Source organism: Candoia aspera, chromosome 12, assembly GCF_035149785.1.
Source record: "Candoia aspera isolate rCanAsp1 chromosome 12, rCanAsp1.hap2, whole genome shotgun sequence".
Lineage (NCBI taxonomy): Eukaryota > Metazoa > Chordata > Lepidosauria > Squamata > Boidae > Candoia > Candoia aspera.
This window is the reverse complement of record NC_086164.1, coordinates 20,751,055-20,776,940: the sequence shown is the minus strand read 5'-3', so window position 1 is coordinate 20,776,940 and position 25,886 is coordinate 20,751,055. Positions and strand designations below refer to the sequence as shown.

The 25,886-nt window shown below is 47.2% G+C and overlaps 1 protein-coding gene across 2 annotated transcripts in view; it reads right to left on the bottom strand.

The window, feature by feature from the left end:
* LOC134504307 (rho GTPase-activating protein 20-like) overlaps positions 1–15,300 on the bottom strand; it is a 62,538-nt gene extending 47,238 nt beyond the window's left edge. For both annotated transcript variants that reach the window (XM_063313453.1, XM_063313454.1), the window contains exon 1: positions 15,037–15,300. The gene's annotated coding sequence lies outside the window, so the exon portion shown is untranslated. The remainder of the gene's footprint in view (positions 1–15,036) is intronic.
* Positions 15,301–25,886: the final 10,586 nt, after the last annotated feature.

Genomic DNA, 25,886 nt, shown 5'->3' with positions numbered 1-25,886 from the left:
GAGTGACAGGGGTTCACAATTTACGTCACAGTTTTGGCGGGCTTTTTTAAAACTAATTGGCACCAAACAAGCCCTTTCTACGGCATGGCATCCGGAAACGGATGGATCTACTGAAGCGGTCAACTCCACCTTGGAACAATACCTCCGGGCCTTTGTCAATTATCAACAAGACAATTGGGTCGACCTCCTTCCCTTTGCTGAAGTAGCTTATAACAACACCGTCCACCAAAGTACTGGCCAAGTCCCTTTCAAAACTGTATTCGGCTGTGATTTCATCCCGATTCCGGAACTCCCCAATCCGCAATTGCTCCCTTCCTCTCTCACCGATTGGGCTCAAACCTTAGCTGACTCTTGGCCGAAGATTCAACAGCCATTACACCACTCGCAAGCTTCTTACAAAAAACATGCCGACGTGAGGCGTTCCACCCCACCCTCATTTAAAGTCGGGGACAAGGTCTATCTTTCCATGAAATTTATCAAATCCCCGCAACACTCCAAAAAGCTTGGCCCTAAGTTCATCGGTCCATTTCCTATTGTTGCCCAAATCAATCCTGTAACCTTTAAATTGGATTTGCCACACAACCTTAAACGTTTGCACCCTGTTTTTCATTGCAGCTTACTCAAGCCGCTCGTTCTGTCGGATCGCTGGCATCCTCAACAAGCACCCCCTCCACCCATTATGATTGACGCTCAGCAACACTTTGAAGTTAAGGACATTCTTGATTCTCGTCGCAAACGCTCTACTTTACAATATCTCATCCGATGGAAGCATTTCTCACACCCGGAGTGGGTTGCCGCTCCCGATGTGCGTTCCCCGAACCTCGTCGCTAGATTTCATGCTGTCTATCCCGCCAAACCCGCTCCGTAATTCTTTTTAAGGGGGCAGTATGTCATGTTCTCCATTTCAATGTCCTGTAGACATTGTAATGTTTCACATGCCACTCTTCTAATCCGTGTTTCCCTGTTGGAAATTTCCAGCCCTGCGTGGCTGTAATCTCTGGAATGCATGTTTGGGTTGGTGAGTCTATTCAAGGTTACTTTCCCAGGCCGGTGTATGACGATGGATGGCATCTGGGGTGGGGTGGTTGCTACGAGGAGGCACGGGGCGGAGTTGGGCTGAAGCAACAGTATTTGATTTGTATTTCGCACGCTTTTGGTTTATTCTCAGCTTTGTCTGTATCTGCATACTATTCCTTAATAAATCAGCTATCTTAAAGCTCGGGCTTGTGAGACTGAGTATATTGGAGTAGGCAACCATTACAAGAGGAAGGTTCTACTAGGGAAGCCAGCTTTACTGATGATTTCATCCAGAAGCTCTGAAGAGCTGCTGAGGAACCTCAAGGTTCTTAGGAATAGCACTTGAGCACATCTGCTTGGGATGTGGACAGAATCCAAAGAGCCGATGAAGGGGGTTGTATTAGAACCAAGGAAATCCAGCTTCAAGTCCACGTTCAGCCATGGAAGTTCACTGGGTGATTTGGCTTAGTCCTGGTTGCTCAGACCAGTTTCCCTAACCAGGATGCTGCCCTGGGAGAGGGTTGAAGGAGCAAGTGAACTGTCTATTGGCTTGAACTCTTGCAGGAAGGGAGAAGAGGGGTCCAATGATAAATAAACAGCTAGTGCCGTGAGGATGTTCTTCTCAGCATCTCAAGTTAGCAGAAGTGAAGCATTATCCCAAACAGTTTCTAAAGATTTGTGCAGCAAAAACACCTACAGTGTTCAGTTGTACTTACTTAAATGCAAAGTACACAAAAACCACATTATTCTTCAAGCACTGTCACCCAACATTCCGTGCTTTACAGCTATTTCTGCTGTTTTCTGATGACTTGGAGAACAAATGAGCAAAACCTTGTTTTCCGACTCAGGTTAAAACTATCGTGAGCAAGTGCACTTTTGCCTTTTAAATTAGTTTCAGCTATGGCACCTTCATGACTAGAAGAATAAAATGGAGTTTGTGTTTTCTAGGAATAACTGTTTTCTAGGGATTCAGCACTATTCTACAGTAGACAGGATAATATACTATTTTTATAAAGAGAAATCATCCTAATAAAGCAAGCATTTCTTGGCTCAACGCCTGCCTGTCTGGTCCCTGAATATAACAAGGAAGCAATAAAGGGTGTGGATGGGGCCAGCTTCAATGGGTTCCAGCATGTCTGTGTGGCCCAGGAGCTGATGTTGGGCCTGCCTGCCACAGTCCCCTTTCTATGGCACTTGCCAGGAAGCCTGCAGGGCTCAGCCCCACATAGCTGCACAGTTGCTTCCAGGGTCTTGGCACCTGTAGCAGCAAATCCCATGGTGGGCCTCTCTCCTGGGAAAGTCACTGTGGCCAGGAAGAAGACTCTGTTCTCATTTATTCAGTTTAAATTTAAATTCAAACTAAAATTCAGTTCAGTTAAGGGAGTTAACAGGAGTAATCTCAGTATCCTGGTATCTCCTAATTTACCCTCCCGTCATCTAAGTAAGCCAGTTTGGTGTAGGGGTTAAGGCAGCAAGCTAGGAACTGGGAAACTGTGAGTTCTACTCCCACCTTGGCCACGAAGCCGGCTGGGGGACCTTGGGCCAGTCATTCTCTCTCAGCCCTAGGAAGGAGGCAGTGGCAAACCACTTCTGAAATTTTGCCAAAAACACTGCAAGGACCTGTCCAGGCAGCCACCAGGAGTCAACACTGTCTTGAAGGCTCATCATCATCATAGTAAATGACATTTTGGTGGCAACCTTTGGAAGAGCCCCAAAGGATTTCAGGGGTCCTGTCCATCTCTTGAGCCTTAGGAAGGGCACCTCTGTGGCAGGAGAAGTGAACCAGGAAGCAAAAACCAGTCGTGACCCAGAGGAATTCTGCCTTCCTTACTCTGGGCAAGGGGCTCTTTTCCAGCCTAACCCAGAGATAACAAGGGTTGAACTTGTGAATGCAAAATGGGGTATCTACTGCTTACCCCCCACGCCACAATAATTCACCTTCTGGGAAGGGGGAGAAGGAACCGTTTTCCATCAGCTGGCTTCACACTACACACTAAGATTCAGTGAAAAACACTAAATCGCTTGACAAGATATGTGAAGCCAGCCAACGGGGCTTGCCAAGGCAGCTTATGGCTTAGCATGTCATCAAATGCAGCCATGGTTTAGGATGCTGTATGAACCCCACCACGCTTAAAGGAAGTAAATCTATTGATTCATGTATATCAGGGATGGACAACTTTTTGAATGAATGGCTAGGGGCATTGCCCAAAACACAGATAAGACTGTGGCAATGCATCAAATATAATAAAAATAAAATTGCCTTTTGACATATTAAGAATTTAGAACCCAGTGGAAACATTTGGAAGGGGGGGGGTTGGGGGTGCCCTTGGACTTCCAGTTGTGCAGCCCTAATTGAACAAGACGATGGGTTAGTTTAGTTTAGTTGTTTAGTTTATCTTACAAGGTCCACGAGGTGCTATGGAGGATCAGACAGTTGTAGAAGACACCCACTGTGCACCCGCTCCCTCTCCCTCTCCCCACCCATCATGTGGCCCTGCTGCACCTGCTAAAATTCCTTCTTGCACAAAAAGACAGAAATGGGCAGGAGCTTAATAGTGCCCTCCGTTCCCTTCGGCTTTGCCAAACCTATCCCAAGGCCCTGCTGGAGACCCTGTTCGTTTCCTGATAGTGCTTCCCTGTCTCCCCCCACACGCCCCCCATCTCCAGTGATCTCCTGGAACTCATGCATCTCATCCCAAGAGGCAGTGTGGTCAGTGTTACAGTTTTGGCAACGTTTTCATGCTGATTGAATCATTTCATCTGCAGTTTGGCAGGAGAAAAGCACTTTTGGCCAGGCAGGATTCTGCATCTGGTTTCCATTAGAGCAGAACATTAATTCCTTTATGCTTTATAAGCATCGTACATCTGCCCGCTGCCAATTTGCTACGTAGCCTTCAAAGAAGTGGTGGTGGAGCGGGGAAACAGGCTATCGGACCACTTGCAGTCCTATTGCCACAAAAGGCCACTTCAGTTGCATCACCTGCTAGCCAAAACGGAGACTCTCATGTCCTTCCAGGTTCCAACACCTTCAGCCAAGAAGGAGCAGCCAAACAGGGAAGAGGCTATAAACTGTCTCTCCTGCCCTCTTTCAATTTTCATGTTGTGTCTTCGTAGCTACGACTACTATTGCTGCTACTTGTCTTTCCTTCTGGAGCCCAAGGGGGGTCGACAGCACTTGCCACCAATATTCCACCGCAAGACAACCCCGTGAGGTTGACTGAGCAGAGAACAAGAGGTGTGCCAGCCTGCCCAAAGTCTGAACACCTTCGCTGTGGTTTGAAAACCACAGTGCCTGGTTTATCATGCTGTGTAGATGAAGCTGATTCCGTTTCAAACGATGGCTTAGTAGCATGGCTGAAGAAGACATTTTCCCCTCCTTCCTTGGTTCAAAGTAGGAGAAGTAGGAAGTTTTTAATTCAATGCTGAGTTTCCATGTGATTTTACAAACACATACAGCAACCTGCTTGAAGAGCCTAATGTTAGGTATGTCACTGGACATAAGCAAACCTACCTGCAACTGAATCAGAGAGCAGAGCAGAGAGTCAACATAAAATAAAGGCACCTATTTGCAGCCCCAGTGAATTTGCTTTCTGGCTCAACAGAAGCTTCATGAAAGCCAAAAGAAGCCTGGAGGGAAGAGCGTCCATTGACTGGCCAGTCCTAGTGACAGTTCCACCACAGGGTAGGGTGGCCTCTTCCTGTATAGTGATCCCTCCCAACCAAGGGATAGTAGGTAGTGGAAAACCTCCTGGAAAATGCTGCTTAGCTCTGATGCAGATTGTTTTTCTTCCTTTCTTGCCATTTTTAGAGTCATTGTCTAGAGCAGTGTTTCTCAACCTTGGCCACTTGAAGATGTGTGGACTTCAACTCCCAGAATTCCCCAGCCATACATCTTTAAGTGGCCAAGGCTGAGAAACACTGCTCTAGCTGCTTATGTAACAACCAGAACATCCCAGACCGAGTCTACCTTACACTCAAAAGTGGGTTGAATGTTTCCAAGTAGTCAAACGCACATAGAGTCGCACTCACATAGAAAGCAGCTCTGCAAAGCCATCTGTGATGTCCTGCCAGAAGCAGATCATGGAAAGCTGCCGCTTGTTTCTTGGGTTCCCGAGGCACAACTGATGGGTGAGCTTTGTCTTCATGGAGGACCAGCTGTAGGCGTTCAATGAGACCTTCCCGGCTGATGATTTCTCTCCAGCCGCAGCACCTTTGACAGACGGGCATCAAGACAGAACTGCAAACAACACGTTGTCATCGCTTCTGTCCTGGGACTGTCAGCGACACTTCCGGCTGGGCTCAGTTAATGGTCTATTTGTTTCTCCTGGTTATTTAGTGGGGTTTCCATTCTCCCATTCCAGGATTATTGCTCTCTCGTACGGATAAAAAACCTCATAATTTCAAATGCATCTGAAGTCCCCTGTAATTATTGTCAAAAATAGTCTTCTCCAGTCTGATGATTTGAATGCCCATAATCTGCCAGAAAACCTGGCCTGGCCATGCTAGCTGGGGATTATGGGAGTTGAAGTCCACTATATCCAAGAGGCCAGAAGAGCCACACGTACCCTCAGTCAAAAGAAGTCAAAGGTTCCTCCTTCCTCGCTTGTCCTGCCTCCTCCATGTTTTTCTTGTGTTTCTTGATCTCTTCGCTCCCTCCTTTTTCTGAGAATTTTCTGGCAGCCGCTAAAGCAGAACACCCCCCCCCCCGACATTTCAGTGGGGAACAGAACAAATAAGTTATATCATAAGGGAAAAAACATCCTGTTTTCTTGGTCTCTTGATGCTGGATGCAAACTTAACCCCACCCTGCCTGTTTTTGGAAGATCAGATTATTTTGAGCTCAGAAAGTTTCCCAGACATTTGTCAGCACTTTTGAACTATTTATTTCCTACAAAGGTTTGCAAAGGGCTCATGCCTTAGCTGGACTGGAAGGTCTTCTTTGCGTAAGGAGGTCAAACTACAATTACTGCTCTTGAAGAGAGTGAGAAAAAAAGGGGATGCACGTTGGATGCTGTTCGTTGGTGGGTCTCCTTCCCATTACAAGGCTCCCAAATGGGCAGTTTGGAGCATCAGACAGATATTGCTGTGGTGAGGGGAGGCTTGGCTGCACGGATGATGGAAGGGAGAGAGGCTGCGTTTAGCCAACACACCAAAGCCACAGGTTTGCCAAGCACAATAGCTGGGTTCATCTGTGGCCAAAGAAACAGATCAGAGTTGACCTGAATGCAGTGGCCTCCTTCGCACAAGATGGTAAAGCCACGGCTAGAGAACAAGGCAGAGAGTCAGAGATTACCAGCCTGGGGGCATCCACGGGTGGCAAACTCAGATACTAGACCAGGTAAAAATGGGGCTGGCACAGGAGCATCCACAGAGGGAGTCAAAAAAGTCAAGATGTCACCTGCAACCATGCCATCAGGCCATTGCAACGCATGTAAAAATGGGGCAGAGCTTTGATGATGTGGTTGCAGGACCATCTTGACTTTTTAGACTCTCCCTGAGGACGCTCCTGTGCCGGCCCCGTTTTTACCTGGTCTCCCTCTGAGTTAGCCACCCACCCACCCCCATTAACTGATCCAGCCTCCTGCACCAGCATCGCTGGTTTCTTGCCCAGTCTGCCCTCTCTGTCTCCCCCCCCTCCCCATTGTCTCCACTACCTCCAAGAAAGTGTGAGCAGCACCATCAGCAAGAGAAAGTTAAAAAAAAAAAATCCAGCACGACCCTGAGAAGAAAGGAAGAAAACAAGTCTGTGTCCCAGAGGAAGAGAACTTCAGAGAGACTCCAAGGCTTCTTGCAGCCCCAAATTAATTGTGAGTCTCTTGTGCTTGTAGGTCTCTGATTGGATTGGGGATTGGGATCTGGATTTCTCCTTGATGCCCTGTTTCTGCTTAAGAAGTCACGTCTGCTCCTTTGCCTGCCTTCGAGACTGCTGATTCTGGTCATAACGCATTAGGAATCCCCTCTTGGTCTGCATGATTGCCCAGAGATACTTCAGAACTCCCTGGTCACACATGCCGTGGGAATGCTAATGGAAGAAGCATCCTGCGAGGCTTCCCTTCCTGTCCCCAAACTTGTAGGAATTTGCCCAGATCTGCCATGATATGTCCCTGGGGTAAATGCTGTTGGAATTCAGGGGTCAACTCAGCATTGTCTCAAAAGCATAAGGGGGTGTTTCTAGCAAATGCATCTCTGTTGTGCTTGTGGGGTGTCACATGGGTCACCTGATTTCCACTTCCTTCTTCTTCCTGGATTTGGGGATTAACGATCTCCATTACCTCTTGAGCACACCTGCAAGCAGGAGGTGCTGCAGTACGCAGCTCTCGCCCTTTCATCTCGCTTGCACGCAGACATTTCTATTCCCATAAGAATGTCTACAAAGAACTAGTGATGATTAAGTACTTTCTACTATGAATCTACTTGTATCCAGATCTACTGAATAAAAGTAAGCTCTCTCTCTTTTTTCTTCATCTAACTACTGTGTGAAGACTGAATTTATTTCTGAACGTAATTAAGCTTAATGTGCAAGTTCTCTTTTTTGGTTCACGCTTCTGCTCTGCAAGATTGCTGTTAGCTGCTTGGAGTTCTTTTATTAACCTTTAAAACGCCATCAAATATGTGGTTGCACCAAGACGCTGCACTTCAGGCAATGTGCCCTTAGGTGTAAAAACTCCGAGGTCTCTTGCCAGGAAGCCAGAATGTATCTCTTCTCAGCTCTGCCTGCTCTTTCCCATAAAGACACACAGTTTTTACATAAGTATACCATCCCACCCCACTCAGCCAAGCCACTGGCAGATGATGGCATTGCTTCCCCGCAGAAGGCCTCATGTAGAGAATGTCTAAGTTTGTTAGCATACAGTTTGCAGGAAGAAGCCTTATTTAAAATATGTTGCATTCATTCTCTTAAAGCTGGAGACAGACGGTGGTTTTTAACATGCTGGAAGCCGCCAGCGATGGCTGTGCCGTGTCTCTGTTTCTGCTGCTGGTGCTTCTGATCAAGCAGGTTGCTAAACGGATTTGCGATGGCTGCAAATTCTATTTGTTGAGTGGTGAAAGGAAGATGAACAAGTGTCATTTCTGTAGAATCACAGAGCCGAGCCTCATGAGATTCTGCTGCAAGTTTCACTGGGAAGTTACAAACACTGCGAATTCAACAGTGAGCCTTCACGCTGAACAACTTATAAATCAGAAAATGAAAGGACCATCTCGGGTTTCACTTAGAATGGCCTTTTAATGTGTTGCAGTGGTGGAGAAGAATCCCAGTTATGAAATTTAAGAAGCCACTTAGCATTCATGCACCTTGACCCTTAGAAGAGCTGTTTAGATTTTCCGTTTGGACCAAGTTTCAGTTGGATTAATTTGCACTGGGCTGAGATGAAATTTGTCCCAGCTTTAAAGAATCATTCTGTGTGATGCTAAAGGATCACACATTTGCTTCTCTCTGTTTTTCTCCAGAGGGGAAGAACATTTCAGTGGAAGTCTCATGGAAAGAGATGAAGGCCGGTATGTCCACCGGAATTGCAGGGGGCATGATTTGGGCAGGGGTGCCCTGTTTTCACTCTACCCAGCTGGCTGCAGCCCCTTGGCTTCCCAGGCTTCAACCTGATTGCAGGAATCTCTCTCCCCCCCCCCCCCCCGGTTTTCTGGAAAAGTTGCAGAGATGATGCGGAGGGACTTGGAGGACCAGCCGGAGCACCCCCTCCTCCCATCCCACAGTCGAGTGTGGCTCAAACACACCATCAAGAGAAATCTAAAAGAAATTCCCAAGCAGTATGGGAACACAGTAGAAAAACAGGTGCCTTTTTTGTCAGGAAAGTAGGGAGCAGATTTCAGCACCGCTGGCCAGGCTCACACAAGATGCTCAGTCCGCCCATCCCAGAGTCTCCAGGTTCATTTGCCCCAGGTCTGAAGCTCTTTCAACTCCACCTTGGCTTCTGCAGCTCAGCTTGTGGTGTGAATCCAGCTTGTTTGGTTGGGTTACGGTTTAGTGTATCGCATGAACTCAGAAAAGGGCTACATTCAGTAACCAAGTTAAGCATGATATGCAAATGCAGCCTATGATTAAAATACACATTTCTGACCAGCTTTTGTAGTGGTTGTTGCCATTCCATGTAAAAAAATGCCAGGCTTTAATTTTTATAGAACATTCTTTTAAATTAAAAAAATGTTTATTCCAGTCCTCTCTGCACTTTGCTTCATAAAATTTCATTCACCTCTAAAATGCCTTCAGCACTTTTTGATTGTTCAAAGCCCTCCCAGCCCGACTGCCCTTGTTCCTCTCCCAGGACCCTTGGCCCCCAGAGTCAGACGGGGCCTCTCTGCAGGAGCCCCCCCCCCGTGACTGCCACCTGGAGCCCCAGCAAAGGGACCACCCCACGCCCAGCCGATTGCGGCACAGGCCCCAAATGGCAAGATTAATCAGGGCTCCCCCTTGAACTGCCGGAAAGGGGGAAAGGGTTAATTAAGCCTTCCTGGAAGGGAATTTTCAAAATGTAGTGCAATTCCTATGGTGGGTTTCTTTATGTGTTCTTTTCTTTTCAATCCCATCTTTCCTTTTGAAAACTAAAGACAATGTTATTCTTACAACAACGACCTTGTGAGGTAGGTTGGGCTGAGAGGAAAGGACTGGCCCTGAGCCCCTGCGAGCTTCTGTCGCTGAGGGTGGACGCGAACCTGCACCTCCTTGATCTCATCCTAGCACCTTTCCCAGGACCTCACAGTTTGGTCCCAGTGATTGCCAAGGGGGTCGGTATCACTTCGCCAAGAGCTGTCTCCAGCCCCTTCTCAGGCTTGGCTGGAATCCACAACTGCCACACGGGAAACAAAGTTTTCTGGATCTGTTGGTAAGAACGACAAGCCCTTAGTCTCAGCCTGTCTGACTCTTGGCACAACACACACTTACACACACACTGTCACATTTTCCCTCTCAGAAATGGCATAGGTTGCACCACCACAATGCCTCAGTGGCACCAAAGTAATGCACAAATGTGCTTTGTTGCCTACACAATATTATGCATTGTTCATTGCACAAGTGTGATGCCAGAGTCTCGAGGAAGCCTTACAAACAGAGCAGTAGAAAAAGAGCCTAATTGAGCTGTGAAGACCTTTCCAGGACAGGTCAGAGAAGAAGAAGAAAAAGATCTCTGAGAAATCTCTTCTCGATATGGAGAGGGGCAGCCAAACGGGGAATGGGCTCTCTTGCCTCCTAGTTAGGCAGAGTTCTGCTGGCCTGGCAGTTTCAGTCTGGCTCCTCCAGTGGATTTATTGCCTGAGTAGGTGCAGGGCCTGGCTGACCCGTCAGGCTCAGAAGATAAGCACAGCTGGTCTGGTTGCAAGTTGAATGGAGACTTTGGGCATCCAGGGTTGGTGGATATATCTGGGAAGTTGAAACAGCGTTCTAGAAGAAGAAATGGCAAAGCACTCCTGGTCTGTTGCTGAGCCAACTACAGGGTTGTGCCAATTAAGTCACCAAGAGCTGAGCTCAACTGGAGGGCATCTTTGCCTTTGATGGACTCAGCAGGTAGCCTTTGACCAGGGGAGACTTTCTTTGCCCATGCAATGCCATGCCTGCCTTGCTGATTCCTGCTGAACCACCTTTTCCTAAATTCAGGTAAGACCCAGTTCCCCAACATCGTGTCTGTGGGCATCAGTATGCCCCTGGCTCCTGCCAGCCTTCATAGCCCATCTCATTTTATTGGAGGTGGGAAGTCTATTAATTAGAAATCATGAGGAAGCTTGTCTGCGGTGAAGTGCAAAGTGCCAACCGCAAGCATCATCTTTATGCCCCCAAATGCTTCTGAGCCCTGCAGAAACCCCAAGGGCATTCTTAGAAAAGAGGAGAGGCTGAAATCCAGAACTCTGCTTGAAAATGTATATACTGACCCAGAAAAAAAAATAGCCATAATTTGTTGGTGGTCAGAAGAACATTCTGGTGGCAGTAAAAGAGATACTGTTACACAACTTCACCATTTTGACTTCTGATAAATGGATATATTACAGCTGACCATCCTCACCATGACAATCTTTTTTGGGAAAGTGCCCTCAAAAATATGTTGTCAAAATTCCAAATATGCCCCTGGCCCATGAGGTTGGAGACCCTTGAGTTAGGCCAATTTTGCTGTAAGAGCCCATGCAATATTCCTCCGCTTCCAGGATTTTGAATTCCCTGGCTTGTCTCTGCCCAAGGATGTTACTGGTGCCTGCAGAGACACTCACTCTCCCTCAGCTCAAGTGCACTCTTATGAAGCTCTCAGCTATGGATGCTGACTTTTATCTGGCAAAGAATGTGGGCGGCAGGGTGACCCTCTTCCTGCTTGGTCAGTGTCTCTTGGTGGGAACAACTGGGAAAAGAGGGTCTCTGGACCCTGAGATTTCTTTGGAATGCTTTGCATGGGGAGAACCCTCAGACCCATGAGAAGGTGATTCATGCCTCCACCAGCTGTGCTGATGAGAAAGAGGTCTGAGGATGGGGCAGTGGTGGGGGAGGTTGGTTTGAGGACTGTGAGTTGAAGAAACTGCAATCTAGAACAGGAAGTGAGGAAGTTAATGGAAAATTGAAGGCACCTTTGGGGTTGCCATGTCTTTTTCAGGGAATCTGCTGTGGTTGGTGGATTCACTGTATGCTGGAGATCTTAAATGAGGTATGAATAGCACTTGGCTTTGGGGGTGGGCAGGTTTCCTTGAGAGTAATCTAACCAGAATTGCACACCAATGAGAAAGGCCAAATCTCATCCTGTTCTTCTGCTGCCATTCCCTCCCTCCCTCCTTCCAGGCCCGCAGCTAGGGTCTGTGTCACCCGGGGCAAACATGGATTTCGTATCTGCCCCCCCCCCTGGGTTGGTGAGGGAGGTGTTAGCAAATTTTATTGTGGGAATTATTGTAAGTGCCAGGAAACATTCAGTATACAAATACTATTTTGTCATTCTGGTGGCCCCCCAGCGTGGCGCCCAGGGCACATACCCCACTTGCCCCCTCCTAGTTGACGCCTGCCTGCCTGCCTGCCTGCCTGCCTTCCTTCCTTCACCTGTAGTAGTTTAGAAAGCACCAAAACTATAGGAAAAAAGTGGAGCATTTTATCATTTTACCATACCATGGTTTTCTTAATAAGCAATTTCAACAAATGTATTCCTGTCCCATTTTGCCATTGGCCAACCTGCTCAAATCCTTGGATAAAAGGACACCAACCCACAATGATTTTTAAATTCCCAAACAAGCAGGGGAAATGACTTGGCATCAAAGGTTGCACATCATCTGCTAACTTTTGCATTTAAAAGGTTTTATCTAAAAAAACACAGGAATGAGAAGATGCAGGCTGAAAATCTGACAGCCTTATGTTAGGCGTCAAGAATAATGGAACATCTACAATATTAGGATGCGATAGATATGTTGGAAACAAGAAGGCAGAGTGATATCTGGAAATGATGAACTTTCTGGGAAGAAAACCGTGGAACCCAGCACTTCATCAAGACAGCCTGGGCACGTGGGAGGATGCAAGTTCTACTGCTGATTGGACCCAAGGCCGCTCAGCATCTGCGGCATCTTTTAAGCAGAGATGACATAGTGACTGGATTGGCCTATTGAGAAAAGCAATGGCTGGTTGATTAAACTATAATTGAGACTGAGTCAGGAGTTGGCATGGTTGCAAACTTTTCTGGTGAAAAAAAATCTTGGACAGTTTTTGTCTTCCCCTGCAGCTGGATCTCCAAGAACAGCAGGTGAAGGGTTTCACAGGATAGGATGGTGATCTGCTATAAAGGCCTGAAGGCCAAGCTTCTCTTCAAAACATGGGTATGGGGTGAACAACTATCAAACAGGCAGAACTGAACTTGGTGCAGCTTTCCCTGAGCATGGATGTCATGAACTGTTTGAAATATTGCTTGCTTATTCCTGGTAAGTCAGACCTTCTTCCCATAAGGTCTGCAGAGCTGCACAAAGGTGACCTAGATGGTAGCCTAAATGCCCAGGGCATCAGATCCAGGAGACTGCGAAGGATGTACTTTCAGCTTGGGCACGATTGGGGTTGGGATTCATCTTTCAGACAAAGGAAATATTCCTTCAATTTATCAGGAATAAGCCATCAGCCAGGTACTGAGTACTCAGAATGGTGAGTTCAAAATATTCTAAAAAACATGCAAGGAAGCCGTGAAAAGCCATGGCAGTTAACAAGTCAAGTGGAGGGATAAACCCAATATTTCATCTGTGGGCCCCTTCCTGTCCAGTTCACTTTCCTGCCAGTAGCAAAGCAGCCTCTTAGGGAGAAAGAACAGCTCAGTCCTTCTCTGGACACCTCTTCCCTCGTAACCAGAGAACATTTAAATCACCCAGTGAGTTCCCACCCCTTCCGCTGCAGGTGGGAGAGTCCAGACACAAGTCGACCACCCCAGAGAGCATCACACCCCCAAGTGACAGCATTGGTCCTCTGCTTGCATCACTAGCGGGTTGCTCATCTGAAGCTGTGGCTGCATGCTTTCAACCTGACATCTAAGCATTTTCACACGGGTGTGGAAGCAGGACCTCAAGTGAGGGGCCAGAATGAAGGAAGCACAAAATGCTTACAGAAGGTGGCAGCGCAATGTGGCACAGCGTCCTGCTGTCGGCGGTGGGTTTTGCCACTGCTGGCAATAGAGGTGGTGAGTCTCCCCTCCTAGGAGCCACCGACTGGGGACCCCCATTTCCCCCAGCACTCCTACAGTCATGCTGACTCCTGCCGTGGCCACTGGTCAGAACTGCCCTGGGGGCAGACCACAGCACCTTTCCTAGGCCGTGCTAGGGGAGAAATAAACAGCAGCCACCAACAGGTTGTCTCCTGAGAAAAGGGGAGCGCAGAAGATGAATGAGTTTTCCCCTGAAGCATCTCCCTGCCGGGCCCGTGAACAAGACGGCCAGAGGGGTGGGAGGAGTCTGCAGCACCACTGCTAGAAGAGAGCCGCCCTTTCAGCTTACGAAGGGTTTTGCCGCTGGCTGAAAACCAACCAGATAACACTGACTCGTTTTTCCTAGAGCTTTATCTATGTCCCTGCCTGTACCTGCACACGACCTCCAGGAGCAACAGGCAGAGCTGAATGGATCATTGGACCATTTCACACTGAACAGCTCGGAGTTCCCTAAGGCCAGAGACTGCCCCGCCTGCAGTTCTTAGAAATGCCCGGCCAGCACGGCCAGAAGGCCCACGCTAGAGAAATGTGACTGCTCCTCCTGCCTTGATCAGCCTCCTGGGCCTTCCCTGACATTGCTCTTTGGCCCGATAGCTTCTGACATATCTTTTTATTCACCGTAGTTGGCAGCCCAATGGCAATATGTCAGATGACATCCTCTAATGTTTTCCCTTAATGTCCAACCGGTCCCCATGTCCCCCAGCTAGTGCTGCCTAGAGCAGTGTTTCTCAACCTTGGCCACTTGAAGATGGGTGGACTTCAACTCCCAGGATTCTGCTGGCTGGGGAATTCTGGGAGTTGAAGTCCACCCATCTTCAAATGGCTAAGGTTGAGAAACACTGCCCTAGAGCAACCAGGGAAGACTGTGCTAATGCTCACATCCAGCAGATGCTTATACGGTATGAAGACCAGCCAGTTATTTGCTCGAGCCTCCTAGGCAAAAGATGCAGCACAGGACTGAGAACTGCTGTATTTGCACATATCTTCTGTGTGCAGATGGAGCCTCTCCAGAGACGAGCCTGCTGTGCATTCTCTACCCGGCTAGCAGGGAACATTCAAGCAGGAGGAGGGGGTGGGAAAACAGGGACCCCAAGTAGGTTGTAGGAAGTGGCTGCAAACTCAGAAAATTGGAAGTACGGGCAGCTCTAGAAAATTAACAGATCCTCAGGAGGAATTGGCTGAGAACAAGCACACCAGTAATAAACAGAAGCAAAACTAGCTGGAAAAAAAATGAAGCACAGAGGAAGGAATGCAACACGGCACTCCAGACGGGACGGGTTTGCCGCTCCAGACAGACAGGAGGACCAGCCTCTGCCTCCAGGAGGGAGAGCAGCGTGGCCAACTTCCCTTCCCACCTTGGCCGGGTCCTTACCTTGCTCCACTCCTAGGGGAGAAGCCAGCCTCTCGAACCCTCCTTGCGCTGCCCCTGGGGCAGGTTAGCTCTCTGCAGGGAAGCCATCCTGTGGGCTGGTGCTTGGGGCTTCTCGTGCAAGCATGTTATCCACAGCCTCCGGGCACGTTCCCCTACCCCAAGGAAAGAGGAGACGGGCCCTGGAGAAAGCTTCTCCGGCCCCAGCTGTCTGGATGACCCTGCGGCTCCTTGGACAGGAATGTGGGCAGACTGTCAGCTGGACTCCAGGCCCCGAGCCTGAGAATGGACTGACTGGAGGAACTGCTCATAGCCTGCCTATTTTTCCTCCCTGTTAGCCAGGAGAGGAAGGAGGGGTGGGTGTACCAGCTGAGCAGCTCCTCCCCACGTTGCCTAAATAAGGAGTTTTACTCCTAGCAAGCTGTCCGGGACTTTATTCTGGAAGCCCCACTGACTGCTAAGAATGAAAACAGCTTCCTGGTACGAAGTGAGTGAGTGTCTGAATCCTGGAAATGGGGAAGCTGCAGCAAAATGTTTGCATGGAGAAGAGAAGAGAAGAGAAGAGAAGAGAAGAGGAGCATGGAGCCAGGAAATTGTGTCCAGCCTCAGGAGCTGGAGAGGGACGGGGCCTTCCTGTAGGAAAGGTACCACGGAGGCCATGTATATGTTCAGACCTTGAGCACCAACCAGGCCCAGGTCTTGCAACTGCGTGAGAAGCTGGAGCAACTAGAAAAGCCACAGAATTAGGGAACAAACTGAACTACAGTTGGAGGTTTTAGTGGCAGCAGTGGACATTGGTGGGTTTTTAACAGCACAATTGCTGTTTCCAAGAAAGAGGTTTGAACCACAGTTCTTTAGTTCCTGTGCATTTGCTGTCGTTTTTGTAAAAAAAAAAAGAGGAAAAGGTCTTCACTTGACTACCAGTACTTTGATTGAGATGCAGAGATTAGAGTCACAACCCAATTTTATCAGCAGGATATTTGTAATGATGCGTTACTTCTCCCAAAAGTTGGACATGGTGTCCCTGGTTGTCTTCCTCCCATTTTTCTTCACAATAATCCTATGAGGTAGGCCAGGCTAACAGGCAGTCACTGACCCAAAGTCACCGAGGGAAGTTCTGTGGCAGCTGAAGGTGGACCTGACCTCCTCCAGCTCTTGTCCAACATCCTAGCCATGATATCATGGGGGCAATCTTAGTCAGTTTCTCAGTGTCGGTATAAGGCTGTCCCTGCTCAGATAATGAAGGCGCACCCTTCCCTCACCCTCCGGTCCCTCACCTGAAGCTGAAAATGTATTGGAAGCAGGTTGGACTCAGCTGGATAGAGACTGTGACGGGTGAAAAAGCTGTCCCCAAAGCCATTTCAGGGATTGAGGGGAAATACCACGAGGAGGTCGGACTGGGGCAAATGTCAAGTGTTCAGCGAAGGACTCAGACGGGATACAACAGCCACGTTGACCAGGGCTGAGCAAAGCCACCGATGGGGGTGTCCCTTGAGCATCAGCACTCCGTGGAAGTTTGGCCACTTCTAAAGTGTGGAACAGAGATGTCACTGCACTTGGCTTCACACCACCCTTCAGCGTGTTCAGGACAGGCTGAGCGTATGCAGTCTTTTTTGGCTATAGGCCACTTTTTTCTCCTCCTCCTCCTCCTGGCATACTGCTGAGGCAGTGGCATCCGAGCAGGCATAACAAAAATTCTGTCTCTTGCAGGGGAGGAAGTTTGCAATGGGGATTTAAAAAATTGAGTGCACGGTGCCAATCCAGACACCAATGCAACAACAAAATGCAATAGCCAAAGCACATAACAAAAGATAAATGACTGCTGGGGATAAACCAATCGGTGGCAAACTCATTCAGCTGGAGGTGGTCTTCCACCCACCTGCTAACCAGGTATGGCCCTGCCTAGTTTCTTCAAGGTCAGCTAGGTGTTGTGACAGTTTTGAAAGTTCGTTTGCATCAACGCGAATCCTCTTTCCCACAGGCAAAACAGTGTGGGCCATCCACTGGATCAAGGTTTAAAGCACGGATGGGGGCTGCACTTAATTTATTTGGGCTACTGGGTTGCCCAGAATGAGGGGACCTCTAGAGCCCCAACTCTGAATCTTTTGCTTCAACTTCTTAGTGGACAAGTTTCCCAGTGAAATGAGGGGAGGCAGAAAAGGCCTTCCCAGTCCCCAGGGCTGAAGAGGCTTGCCAAATGGCCTGGGCTGGCTCCCCCCAGCCCCTGCCCTTCCCTGCCACAGTCGGATAGCGAGGAAAGAGCCTGGTCCTCCATAGGAGACGGCACTTCCCCCACAAAGGCAGCCAAGCGGCTCCCACTCCGGTTCTCGCCAGATAAACTCAAGATGTGAAGATAAAGTGGGAGAGGGGACCAGCGTCGCTCCACCAATAAAGCCAAGGAGATGGTCTCGTTCTGCAAACCAAGGAGCGTCCAACCGAAGCAGGAGAAGCAAAGTGGCTGCTTGCGCCATGAGGGCCAAAGGGGGCCCCAGCCAAACTGGAACGGATGGTTGCCGGGCCAAACAACACTCCTCTGCTACAGGAATGAAAGACATGCAGGAAGATTGGGTGGCTGTATTCTACAATCGTAGTTCTTTTATTTTGTGTTACTACAATTGCAAGACCTGCTCTGCAATCCTGTTTGTTAATATTGTCCTCATCTTTCATTACTCATTCTTTATTTTCACATTTGTTTTGATAATCCTCCCTTCCTTCTTCCTCCTTCCTCCTTCTTCCTTCCTCCATCCTCCTTCCTTCCTTCCTCCCTTCCTCCTTCCTTTCCCTTCCCTTCCCATTTCCTCCCTCCCCCCCTTCCTCCCCCATTCCCCTTCCTCCTTTTCCTCCTTCTTCTCTCTCCCCTCCCTTCCTCCCTTCCTCCTTTCCCCTTCCTCCTTTTCCTCCTTCCTCTCTCTCCCCTCCCTTCCTCCCTTCCTCCTTTCCCCTTCCTCCTTTTCCTCCTTCCTCTCTCTCCCCTCCCTTCCTCCCTTCCTCCTTTCCCTTTCCTCCTTTTCCTCCTTCCTCTCTCTCCCCTCCCTTCCTTTCCCTTCCTCCTTTTCTTCCTTCCTGTCTCTCTCCCCTCCCTTCCTCCCTTCCTCCTTCCTTCTTCCCTTCCCTTCCCTTCCCATTTCCTCCCTCCCCTTCCCCTTCCTCTTTTTCCTCCTTCCTCTCTCTCCCCTCCCTTCCTCCCTTCCTCCCTTCCTCCTTCCTTTCCCTTCCCTTCCCATTTCCTCCCTCCCCCCCTTCCTCACCCATTCCCCTTCCTCCTTTTCCTCCTTCTTCTCTCTCCCCTCCCTTCCTCCCTTCCTCCTTTCCCCTTCCTCCTTTTCCTCCTTCCTCTCTCTCCCCTCCCTTCCTCCCTTCCTCCTTTCCCCTTCCTCCTTTTCCTCCTTCCTCTCTCTCCCCTCCCTTCCTCCCTTCCTCCTTTCCCTTTCCTCCTTTTCCTCCTTCCTCTCTCTCCCCTCCCTTCCTTTCCCTTCCTCCTTTTCTTCCTTCCTGTCTCTCTCCCCTCCCTTCCTCCCTTCCTCCTTCCTTCTTCCCTTCCCTTCCCATTTCCTCCCTCCCCTTCCCCTTCCTCTTTTTCCTCCTTCCTCTCTCTCCCCTCCCTTCCTCCCTTCCTCCTCCCTTTCTCTCCATACAGGGTTGTGATCCCTTCTTACTAAGCAGATTAAAAATATGGTAGATAAAGACCTACAAAAATGGCAGCCTCTAGGAGGCAACTGCTAACTGGTCCTCCAAGGACTTCTAGAGAAAGGGGGTTCTCCACTCTTTTCCCCAGCCCCCATCAAGAAGGAAAAAATATAACATCCACACATTTCTCAACCAACTTCACCCATGCAGTAGCCAGACCACCAAGGAACAGCCCTTGTGTGAGGCAAAGCTCACTTCCAGCCCATAGGATACCCTTTGGATGCTAAAGGGCCGGCCATGGGACCATTCTGAGAGCTGAAAGTATTCCTTGAACATCTAGACCAGGGTTTCCAACTGTCTGGGGAATTCCGGGAGTTGAAGTCCACACGTCTTAAAATTGCCAAGGTGGAGAAACCCTGGTCTAGATGTCCAGAGCTTGACTCACATTTCCCTTGAATCTGGATGGAATGACAGCAGCAATGATATCCTGCCACTCTCCCCCTTTTGGCATGCATGCGATGTGGCCATGCTCATAGAAAAGTGCAGTGTCCTGACTAAGCAAGAACCACACCGAGACAAGGAAGAAGTCTCTAGTGCTTTATTATTGCTATAGTAGACAGAAAATCCTGCCAAACTGAAGAAGAGTGGGAAAACCCAGACAGATAAACCCCAAAAGTCAAGGCGGGTCTGTTCTGTGTCTCTTTGAATGGCTGCTCAAATTCTCTCTATTACGCATGCGTTTTTGCCCTGGGATAGGGGTCCCCTCCTGCTCACCATCAGTACTCATGACAGGCAGGGCTTCCATCATGACACTGCCTCACTCGGACCCCTCTTTGCCCTGCCTGTGGACCCCCAACTCCAGGTCCTCATCTCTCACCTTACGTGCGATACTTCACTGCTTCATGCTTTCTGGGGCCTGCCTGGCTGACAGGTGAGGAATAAATATTCTCTGGTCCACTCTCTTGCTTCTTGCTTCCCTCTCCAAATTATCCCCCTCTCTTTCCCCTTTGTGCCTGCAATTGCCTTCTCAACCACATGTCCACTAATAGCTAAGGATTCGGCTGATGGTCCTGCAAGCGTAGCAGTGCCAGAGCAGCCGGCAAGGGCCCATGGGGTGTCAGCAGAGAAGGGGGTCCACGGGGGGAAGGGAGGGTGTTCAAAAAAGTCAAGATGGCACCTGTGATTACATGGTCTAAGACCCACCCTATAATCTTCAATTGTGCAGTTGTGGCCACTATCTTGATTTTTTTGACAGCCCCTTGCAGATGCCCTTAGGGAAGAAAGTGGCACGAATATCCGGTCAGCCTAGTTGCCAATTGCTTGCCTGGTATGTTGTCCTAGCAAACAGCAAATATGTACATATTTTGGTGCATACTTCTCGAACATATACATATTCATTTGCAGTTTTGCCTAACATACAGACCTTGGAAGGCAATATCTGTATTATAAGACAATGTTGCATATTATATTCATGATCATACAATTTTTGTCCAGACATTTCCTTAATGTAGCTTTTCATTAAATTGGCAAACTGCATTGCAAAATTCAGAGAGTCACAAATTTCAAATAATTTCACATTTCACCTTATGTTTTGGTTTAAAAAAATGCAGGCTAAACTTCTTCCTCCAGGGTCAAGCTCAGGTTTCAAACAATGCTTTGGAGTAAAGGGACATATCAGAATCACACCGAGCCACAGGATGCCAGATACAGAGAACAGGGAAATAGCATCCCCATTTATAGACACAACCTGTAGCTCAGACTCCAGCAGCACAGTCTAGTTTCCTTTCTCAAAGGAAAATTATACATGGAATGGAACAAACCGAAAATAGCAGGACTGACAATAACTCCTGGGTTATACTGACTCTCCCCTGGGAATGCTATCGAGTTTGATATGCTAACATAAATCAATTTTGGGGGAAGAATGTAGGCTTTAATATATAGCAGGGCTGACCCAGCCCAGTGGAATTGGCAAACTCACTTGGCGACAGAGGCTGTTTTGTGAGCAAGGAGCATTTCCTTCTGGTTTGGTGATTGTTCGCAGAAATTTGACCAAGGAAAAGAAGGAAACAAAGGTTTTAGGAGTGACAAAAGAAACTCTTCTCGTATGGGATATATTGTGGTTCCTGTGATGGGAAATGTGCCATGTCAGGATGCTCCAATGAATCACATGTCACCTCAATATATTTATTTTGCCACACCAATGACTGCCCAGCAGTAGGCAGCACTAACAACTGTGTCTGGGTCCAAAGCTAAGCAGGGCATGGTCTGGTTAGTAGTTGGATGGGAGACTATGAGGAAAGGCTAAGGAACTGGGGGACCATTTTTGTGTTCCCAGAAGACTACAACTTAGTTCCATGAAATCACCGGGAGTTTTGCTCAGCTAGAAAGAGACTTTGTCTTTCTTAACAATTAGGCAGGCCTCTATATGTTAGTTGGGTGGCTCTAAGTGGAATTCTTTCTCTAGTGGGAAAGCAATTCACCATGTTGCTTTGTTCATTAAGCTGAGATGTGATTTGGTTGGTTGATTTTACCTTCACATGTTGCATGAACTTGGCCATTGCAGTTTAACCAAACTGTAGCTAAATGTCTTGTGTGAACCAAGTTAACGATGCATGGTTCACCCTTTCCAGGGTAAGGATGCATCACATTTCAGGTTCAGTCACGTCTCCTCATTTTCTGACTATAAATTTAGACCCATCTGCAAATTTGTAAAGAAACAAAAGATATGCAGCCCCCAAATACATGCAGTTTTGTGCACAGGATGAAAAGCAGTTTTGTGCTTTGTGCAGTGTGCAAACTTTCTGCAAGTTATTTTTCCCTAATACGATCTGTCTTTTGTGGTTACTTTTTAATCACTGTATTATTGGAGGAAATTTAAAAACACCTTAAATAAATAAAGACATTAATCAACTCTCATCCTGGCACTGAAGTGGAATGAATTGGCTGGAGTGCATTTCTAAGGAAGGATGCGTTATTTTCATGGGGCAGAGCCCTCCTAGCCTGGGTGCCCACCAATAAGGTCTCAACCCAAGTAGCACAGAATGTCTCTGTGGTCCTTACAAGAGGCACAGGTAAAAGAAAACTCCCCAGCTAGAAATGGAATTGGTTATAAACAAAAGGCAGAGACTGGCTTTGAGGATTTAGGAAACCGGTTGTGGTTTCCCTTTTGCTTTGCCAAGGAAAGATGTGTGAATGGAGGGCACATCTTTGGAGAAACACGCTGATTGCAGAAGAAAACACTCCATCTCCTTCTAAATACGTTGGAAATTTTAGTGACCTGGAGGCTTCTAGCCCATCTGTCCTCTGAGAAGATTGGAAGAGACGGGGCATTCATCCAACCGAGGTGAAATGCAGTTCTGATTAACCTTTGTCTCCCCTCCAGATAACTCCAATTCAGTTATAAATAGCAGGAAAAAAAAGTATGAGTTCAAAATTTGTAAGAGGAGGTTGTGGAAAGCTGAGCACTGATCTCATTCACAGACAAGACACCTTTGCGTCTTGTGCCTCCCCCTCCTCCCCCTCCTCTCTGGAGCTCCCTGGTGCAGGGGGATTTGCACCCACCACACCTGAAGCTGCCTCTCCATTCACACTCCCCATCATCTTCTGCATGGCCCCTCCCCTGCACAGATTTGCACATACATCCTCCCCCTCCCCACCGCTTTCTCTCAGCCTCTACAACATATGCACAGCACAAGGCATTTCCGGTTATTGTCCATTGAGTCACCACCCAACGTTTCTCTCTTTTTGTTCTTTGTTTGCTACAAAAGCATCTGGAAAAAGTTCAGCTTTTGCTCAGATGCAACTGGGAAATCTGGGAACTTAGGCTGAGTCTAGGAATCTCTCTTTCATTCTCTGCACCCCTTATCCTGCCATGTTCATTTGCAGTTTGTTTGTGGTTTTTAAAGAGTATTTTTATCCTGCCTTTATTATTTTCATAAATGACTCAAGGCAGCAAACTTCCCTAATACTCCTTCCTCCTCCTATTTTCTCCACAGCAACAGCCCCGTGAGGTGGGTTGGGCTGAGAGAGAGGGACCGGCCCGAGATCACCCAGCCGGCTCTCTTGCCTAAGGCTGGACTAGAACTCATGACCTCCTGGTTTCTAACCTGGAGCCTTAGCCACTAGAGCAGTGTTTCTCAACCTTGGCAGCTTGAAGATGGGTGGACTTCAACTCCCAGAATTCCCCAGCCAACCTCTCAGCCCACCGTACTAGACCATAATAATTTCCTTTGTGATTTTTCCCCTCAGTCTGTCTGGCTAGAACCCTAATCGCTCACTTACATATATAATACTTAGTCAATCAGTCTGAATTTCTTTCAGTAAAGTGTTCTATAAATGAATAAGATTTATGCGATCTGAAGAGAAACCAGGAATGCCACTGCATGGGAAATGTCTCTCCTTCTGGAAGTTTCAGATGTGAAAAAGTTTTCACATCTGAAACTTGGTACCCAGGGTTGCGATGGGTTGGGTGGGAGACAAGCTGAAGCTATGGCACCGAGAGCTATCTGAACAACAAAATCCCCTTGAAAAAGATGAATGAGGGTGACTGAGGTACTGCGGCATAAACTCTCACGGACCATATTCTGGCCCTGATGGTTATGGAGGGGGACAGTTTACAGCGACGTCCAGCAGAAACCAAATGCCCCAAAGTAAAAGTGATGATTGTGCTGTGATAAGATGCTTGGTAAGTATCTGCTTAAGAAAAAGTCTGGTTTTACCTGGCAAAAATGTAAAGGTAAAGATTAATGCGCACCAGACATTTCTCAGTGGTATTAAAGAGTAGGTCTTGGAAAAATTGGACACAGAAGGAAAAGAGGGAAGTAAAAGAAATGAATGTGAAAGTAGAAAGAGAAAGCAAAAGTCTGGTATAAAAAGTGTTAAGAGTTAGATTACTCTCACAACAGAATTAACGGAAAGTGGATGTAAGGAATGATGATGCAGAATTTTCTTGGAAAACAGTGAAAAGAATTATCGCACAAAGTGCCACAGAAATGTGTGAAGTCAGGCTGATGGGTGGTCTGAAAGAGCATACTTAATGGAACATCGAAGTGAAAGATACTGTGAAATATAAATATAAATATTTATATGCTGCCGAAATGATGAAAAAATGCATTGTATAATGTGTACTGAGAGCAAAAAAAAAGGTACCCACAAAGAATGTAATCAAAGAGATCAATGAATGGTTAAGACTAAAAGATCAGAGAAACTGCAGAGTGATTTTGATAGACATAAAAAAAAATATTTTGGAACTGAGCAAAGAGGGCTAAACGACGACCCTTTTAAAGGGAAGTAAAAATAAAAGTGATGAAATGATTTGGGATGAAATTGAAGTGAAGGATTGCTGGAAGAAGTATTTCCATAGTAATACATCAAAGAGTGGAATTGAAATGAGTAATATTTGTGTCCAAGAAAGCCTTGCTGAAAAGGAAGTCATAAATTGCTACGGGAGTATTGAAAATAGGATAACGTTGCAAGTGCATGTGGTGTGACAAGAAAAATGCCACGGTGCCCATTTGCTTTGCTGATGGGAGATGCTGTGGCTTGTTTAACGCGTGTAAAGTTGGCATCTGTGCCTGAGAGCTGACCATCCTGCTGCCCCTTTGCAGAGGGAAAGGTGCCAAGAGTGAAAGCAAACATGACAGGGAAGGCATCTGGGAGGGTGAAGGCAACGAACAGTACGGCTGCATGCCAGGGAAGAGCTGCGCAGGCCAAAGCTTTGCTCTTCAGAAGATTACGGAGAAAGGTACGGAAGTGAGAAAGAAAGTTGACTGTATGTTTCTTTGTTCGTTTCTTGGCAAAATCAGGAGGAGTCTGGGAGCCCTTTTTCTAACTACAGGTAGTCCTCTCTTAACAACCATTCATTTAATGATGGTTCAGACTTACAATGGTGCCGGAAAAAACGACTTACAACCGGTCCTCATACTTATGACCGTTGCAGTGTCCCCATGGTCACATCATCATGATTTGGGCACTTGGCAACCAGTTCACATTTATGACCATCACCATGTCCCGTGGTCATGTGGTCACCATTTTCTACCTTCCCAGCTGGCTTCTGGCAAGCAAAATCAGTGGGGAACTGTGTGATTTGCTTAATGCCCACAGGGATTTGCTTAACGCCTGCTGCAAAAAAGGTTGTAAAATCAGGTAGGATTTGCTTAATGACCGCTCTGCTTAGTGACCAAAATTCCAGGCCCAATTGTGGTCTTTAAGCGAGGACTACCTGTAACAGATTTTATACAAAGACAGGAGGTTTTGTGACTGAATCTTTATTAATTTATTTAAATAAACATAAAATTACATACAAACAATAATATCTTACAATACAAAAAAGAGAAGAAGAGAGAAGAAAAAGAAAAAAGGAGGTTTTGTGAGCAGCAGCTGTCTTCAGCTCCTCTGTAATATTCTAATGCTTTCAAGTTGAGTGGACCTTATTCCTGTAACAGTTTGTATGGGACTGCAGTCTTAAACATGTTGGTTATTAATGTTGGGTTGTGCTGAAACTTGAGTGCAAACTGAACAATATTTACAGCAGGCATCTGATGAAAGTATCTGCCTTTAATAAAATCTGTTAAACAGGAAAGGGGCTTGTAGACTCCTCCTGATTTTTTGGCCACCATAGATTAATGCCACCCTCCTCCTATACTTCCTATACTGATTTAGAGGAGGGGTGTGATAAAGTGAATAAGCTTGAATTACAGAACATTTTATGAGAATATGTAGTTGAATTATAGTTTCTGATTGAGATAAGAACGGCACATGATGGAGTTAAACTGTGTGCAGGAATAAGTAAAATGCTTAGCAAATGATTCAAAACTGGGCAGGGAGTAAAATTAGCTGTTCAGTGTGTTTATGGGTAAACGCATAAAGAAGGCTTGTGGGGAAACCAGGAGTGAGTTGGCTGCGAATGTGCAGGTTGCCGGTACTTTTGTATGCAGCTGATGCCACGTTGGCTGAGAACCCAAAAGATTTGCAGGGACTCTTACATAAATTGCACGGATCTGAAAGTTAATGTATTGAAGACCAAACTAGCAGGCGTTAACAGGGGAAAAGGACTGAATTACTTCAAACTATACATGGAGAAAAATCTTAGAGAAAGTAGATGAATGTAATACCATGTTTACTTAAGATAGGAAAACAGTTGGAAAAATATTAAGACATGCATGCGCCAGTAGGAAAGGAATAGCATGTGTTCTGTTATGAAGAAAGGATGTTTGCCAAAAAGCAAA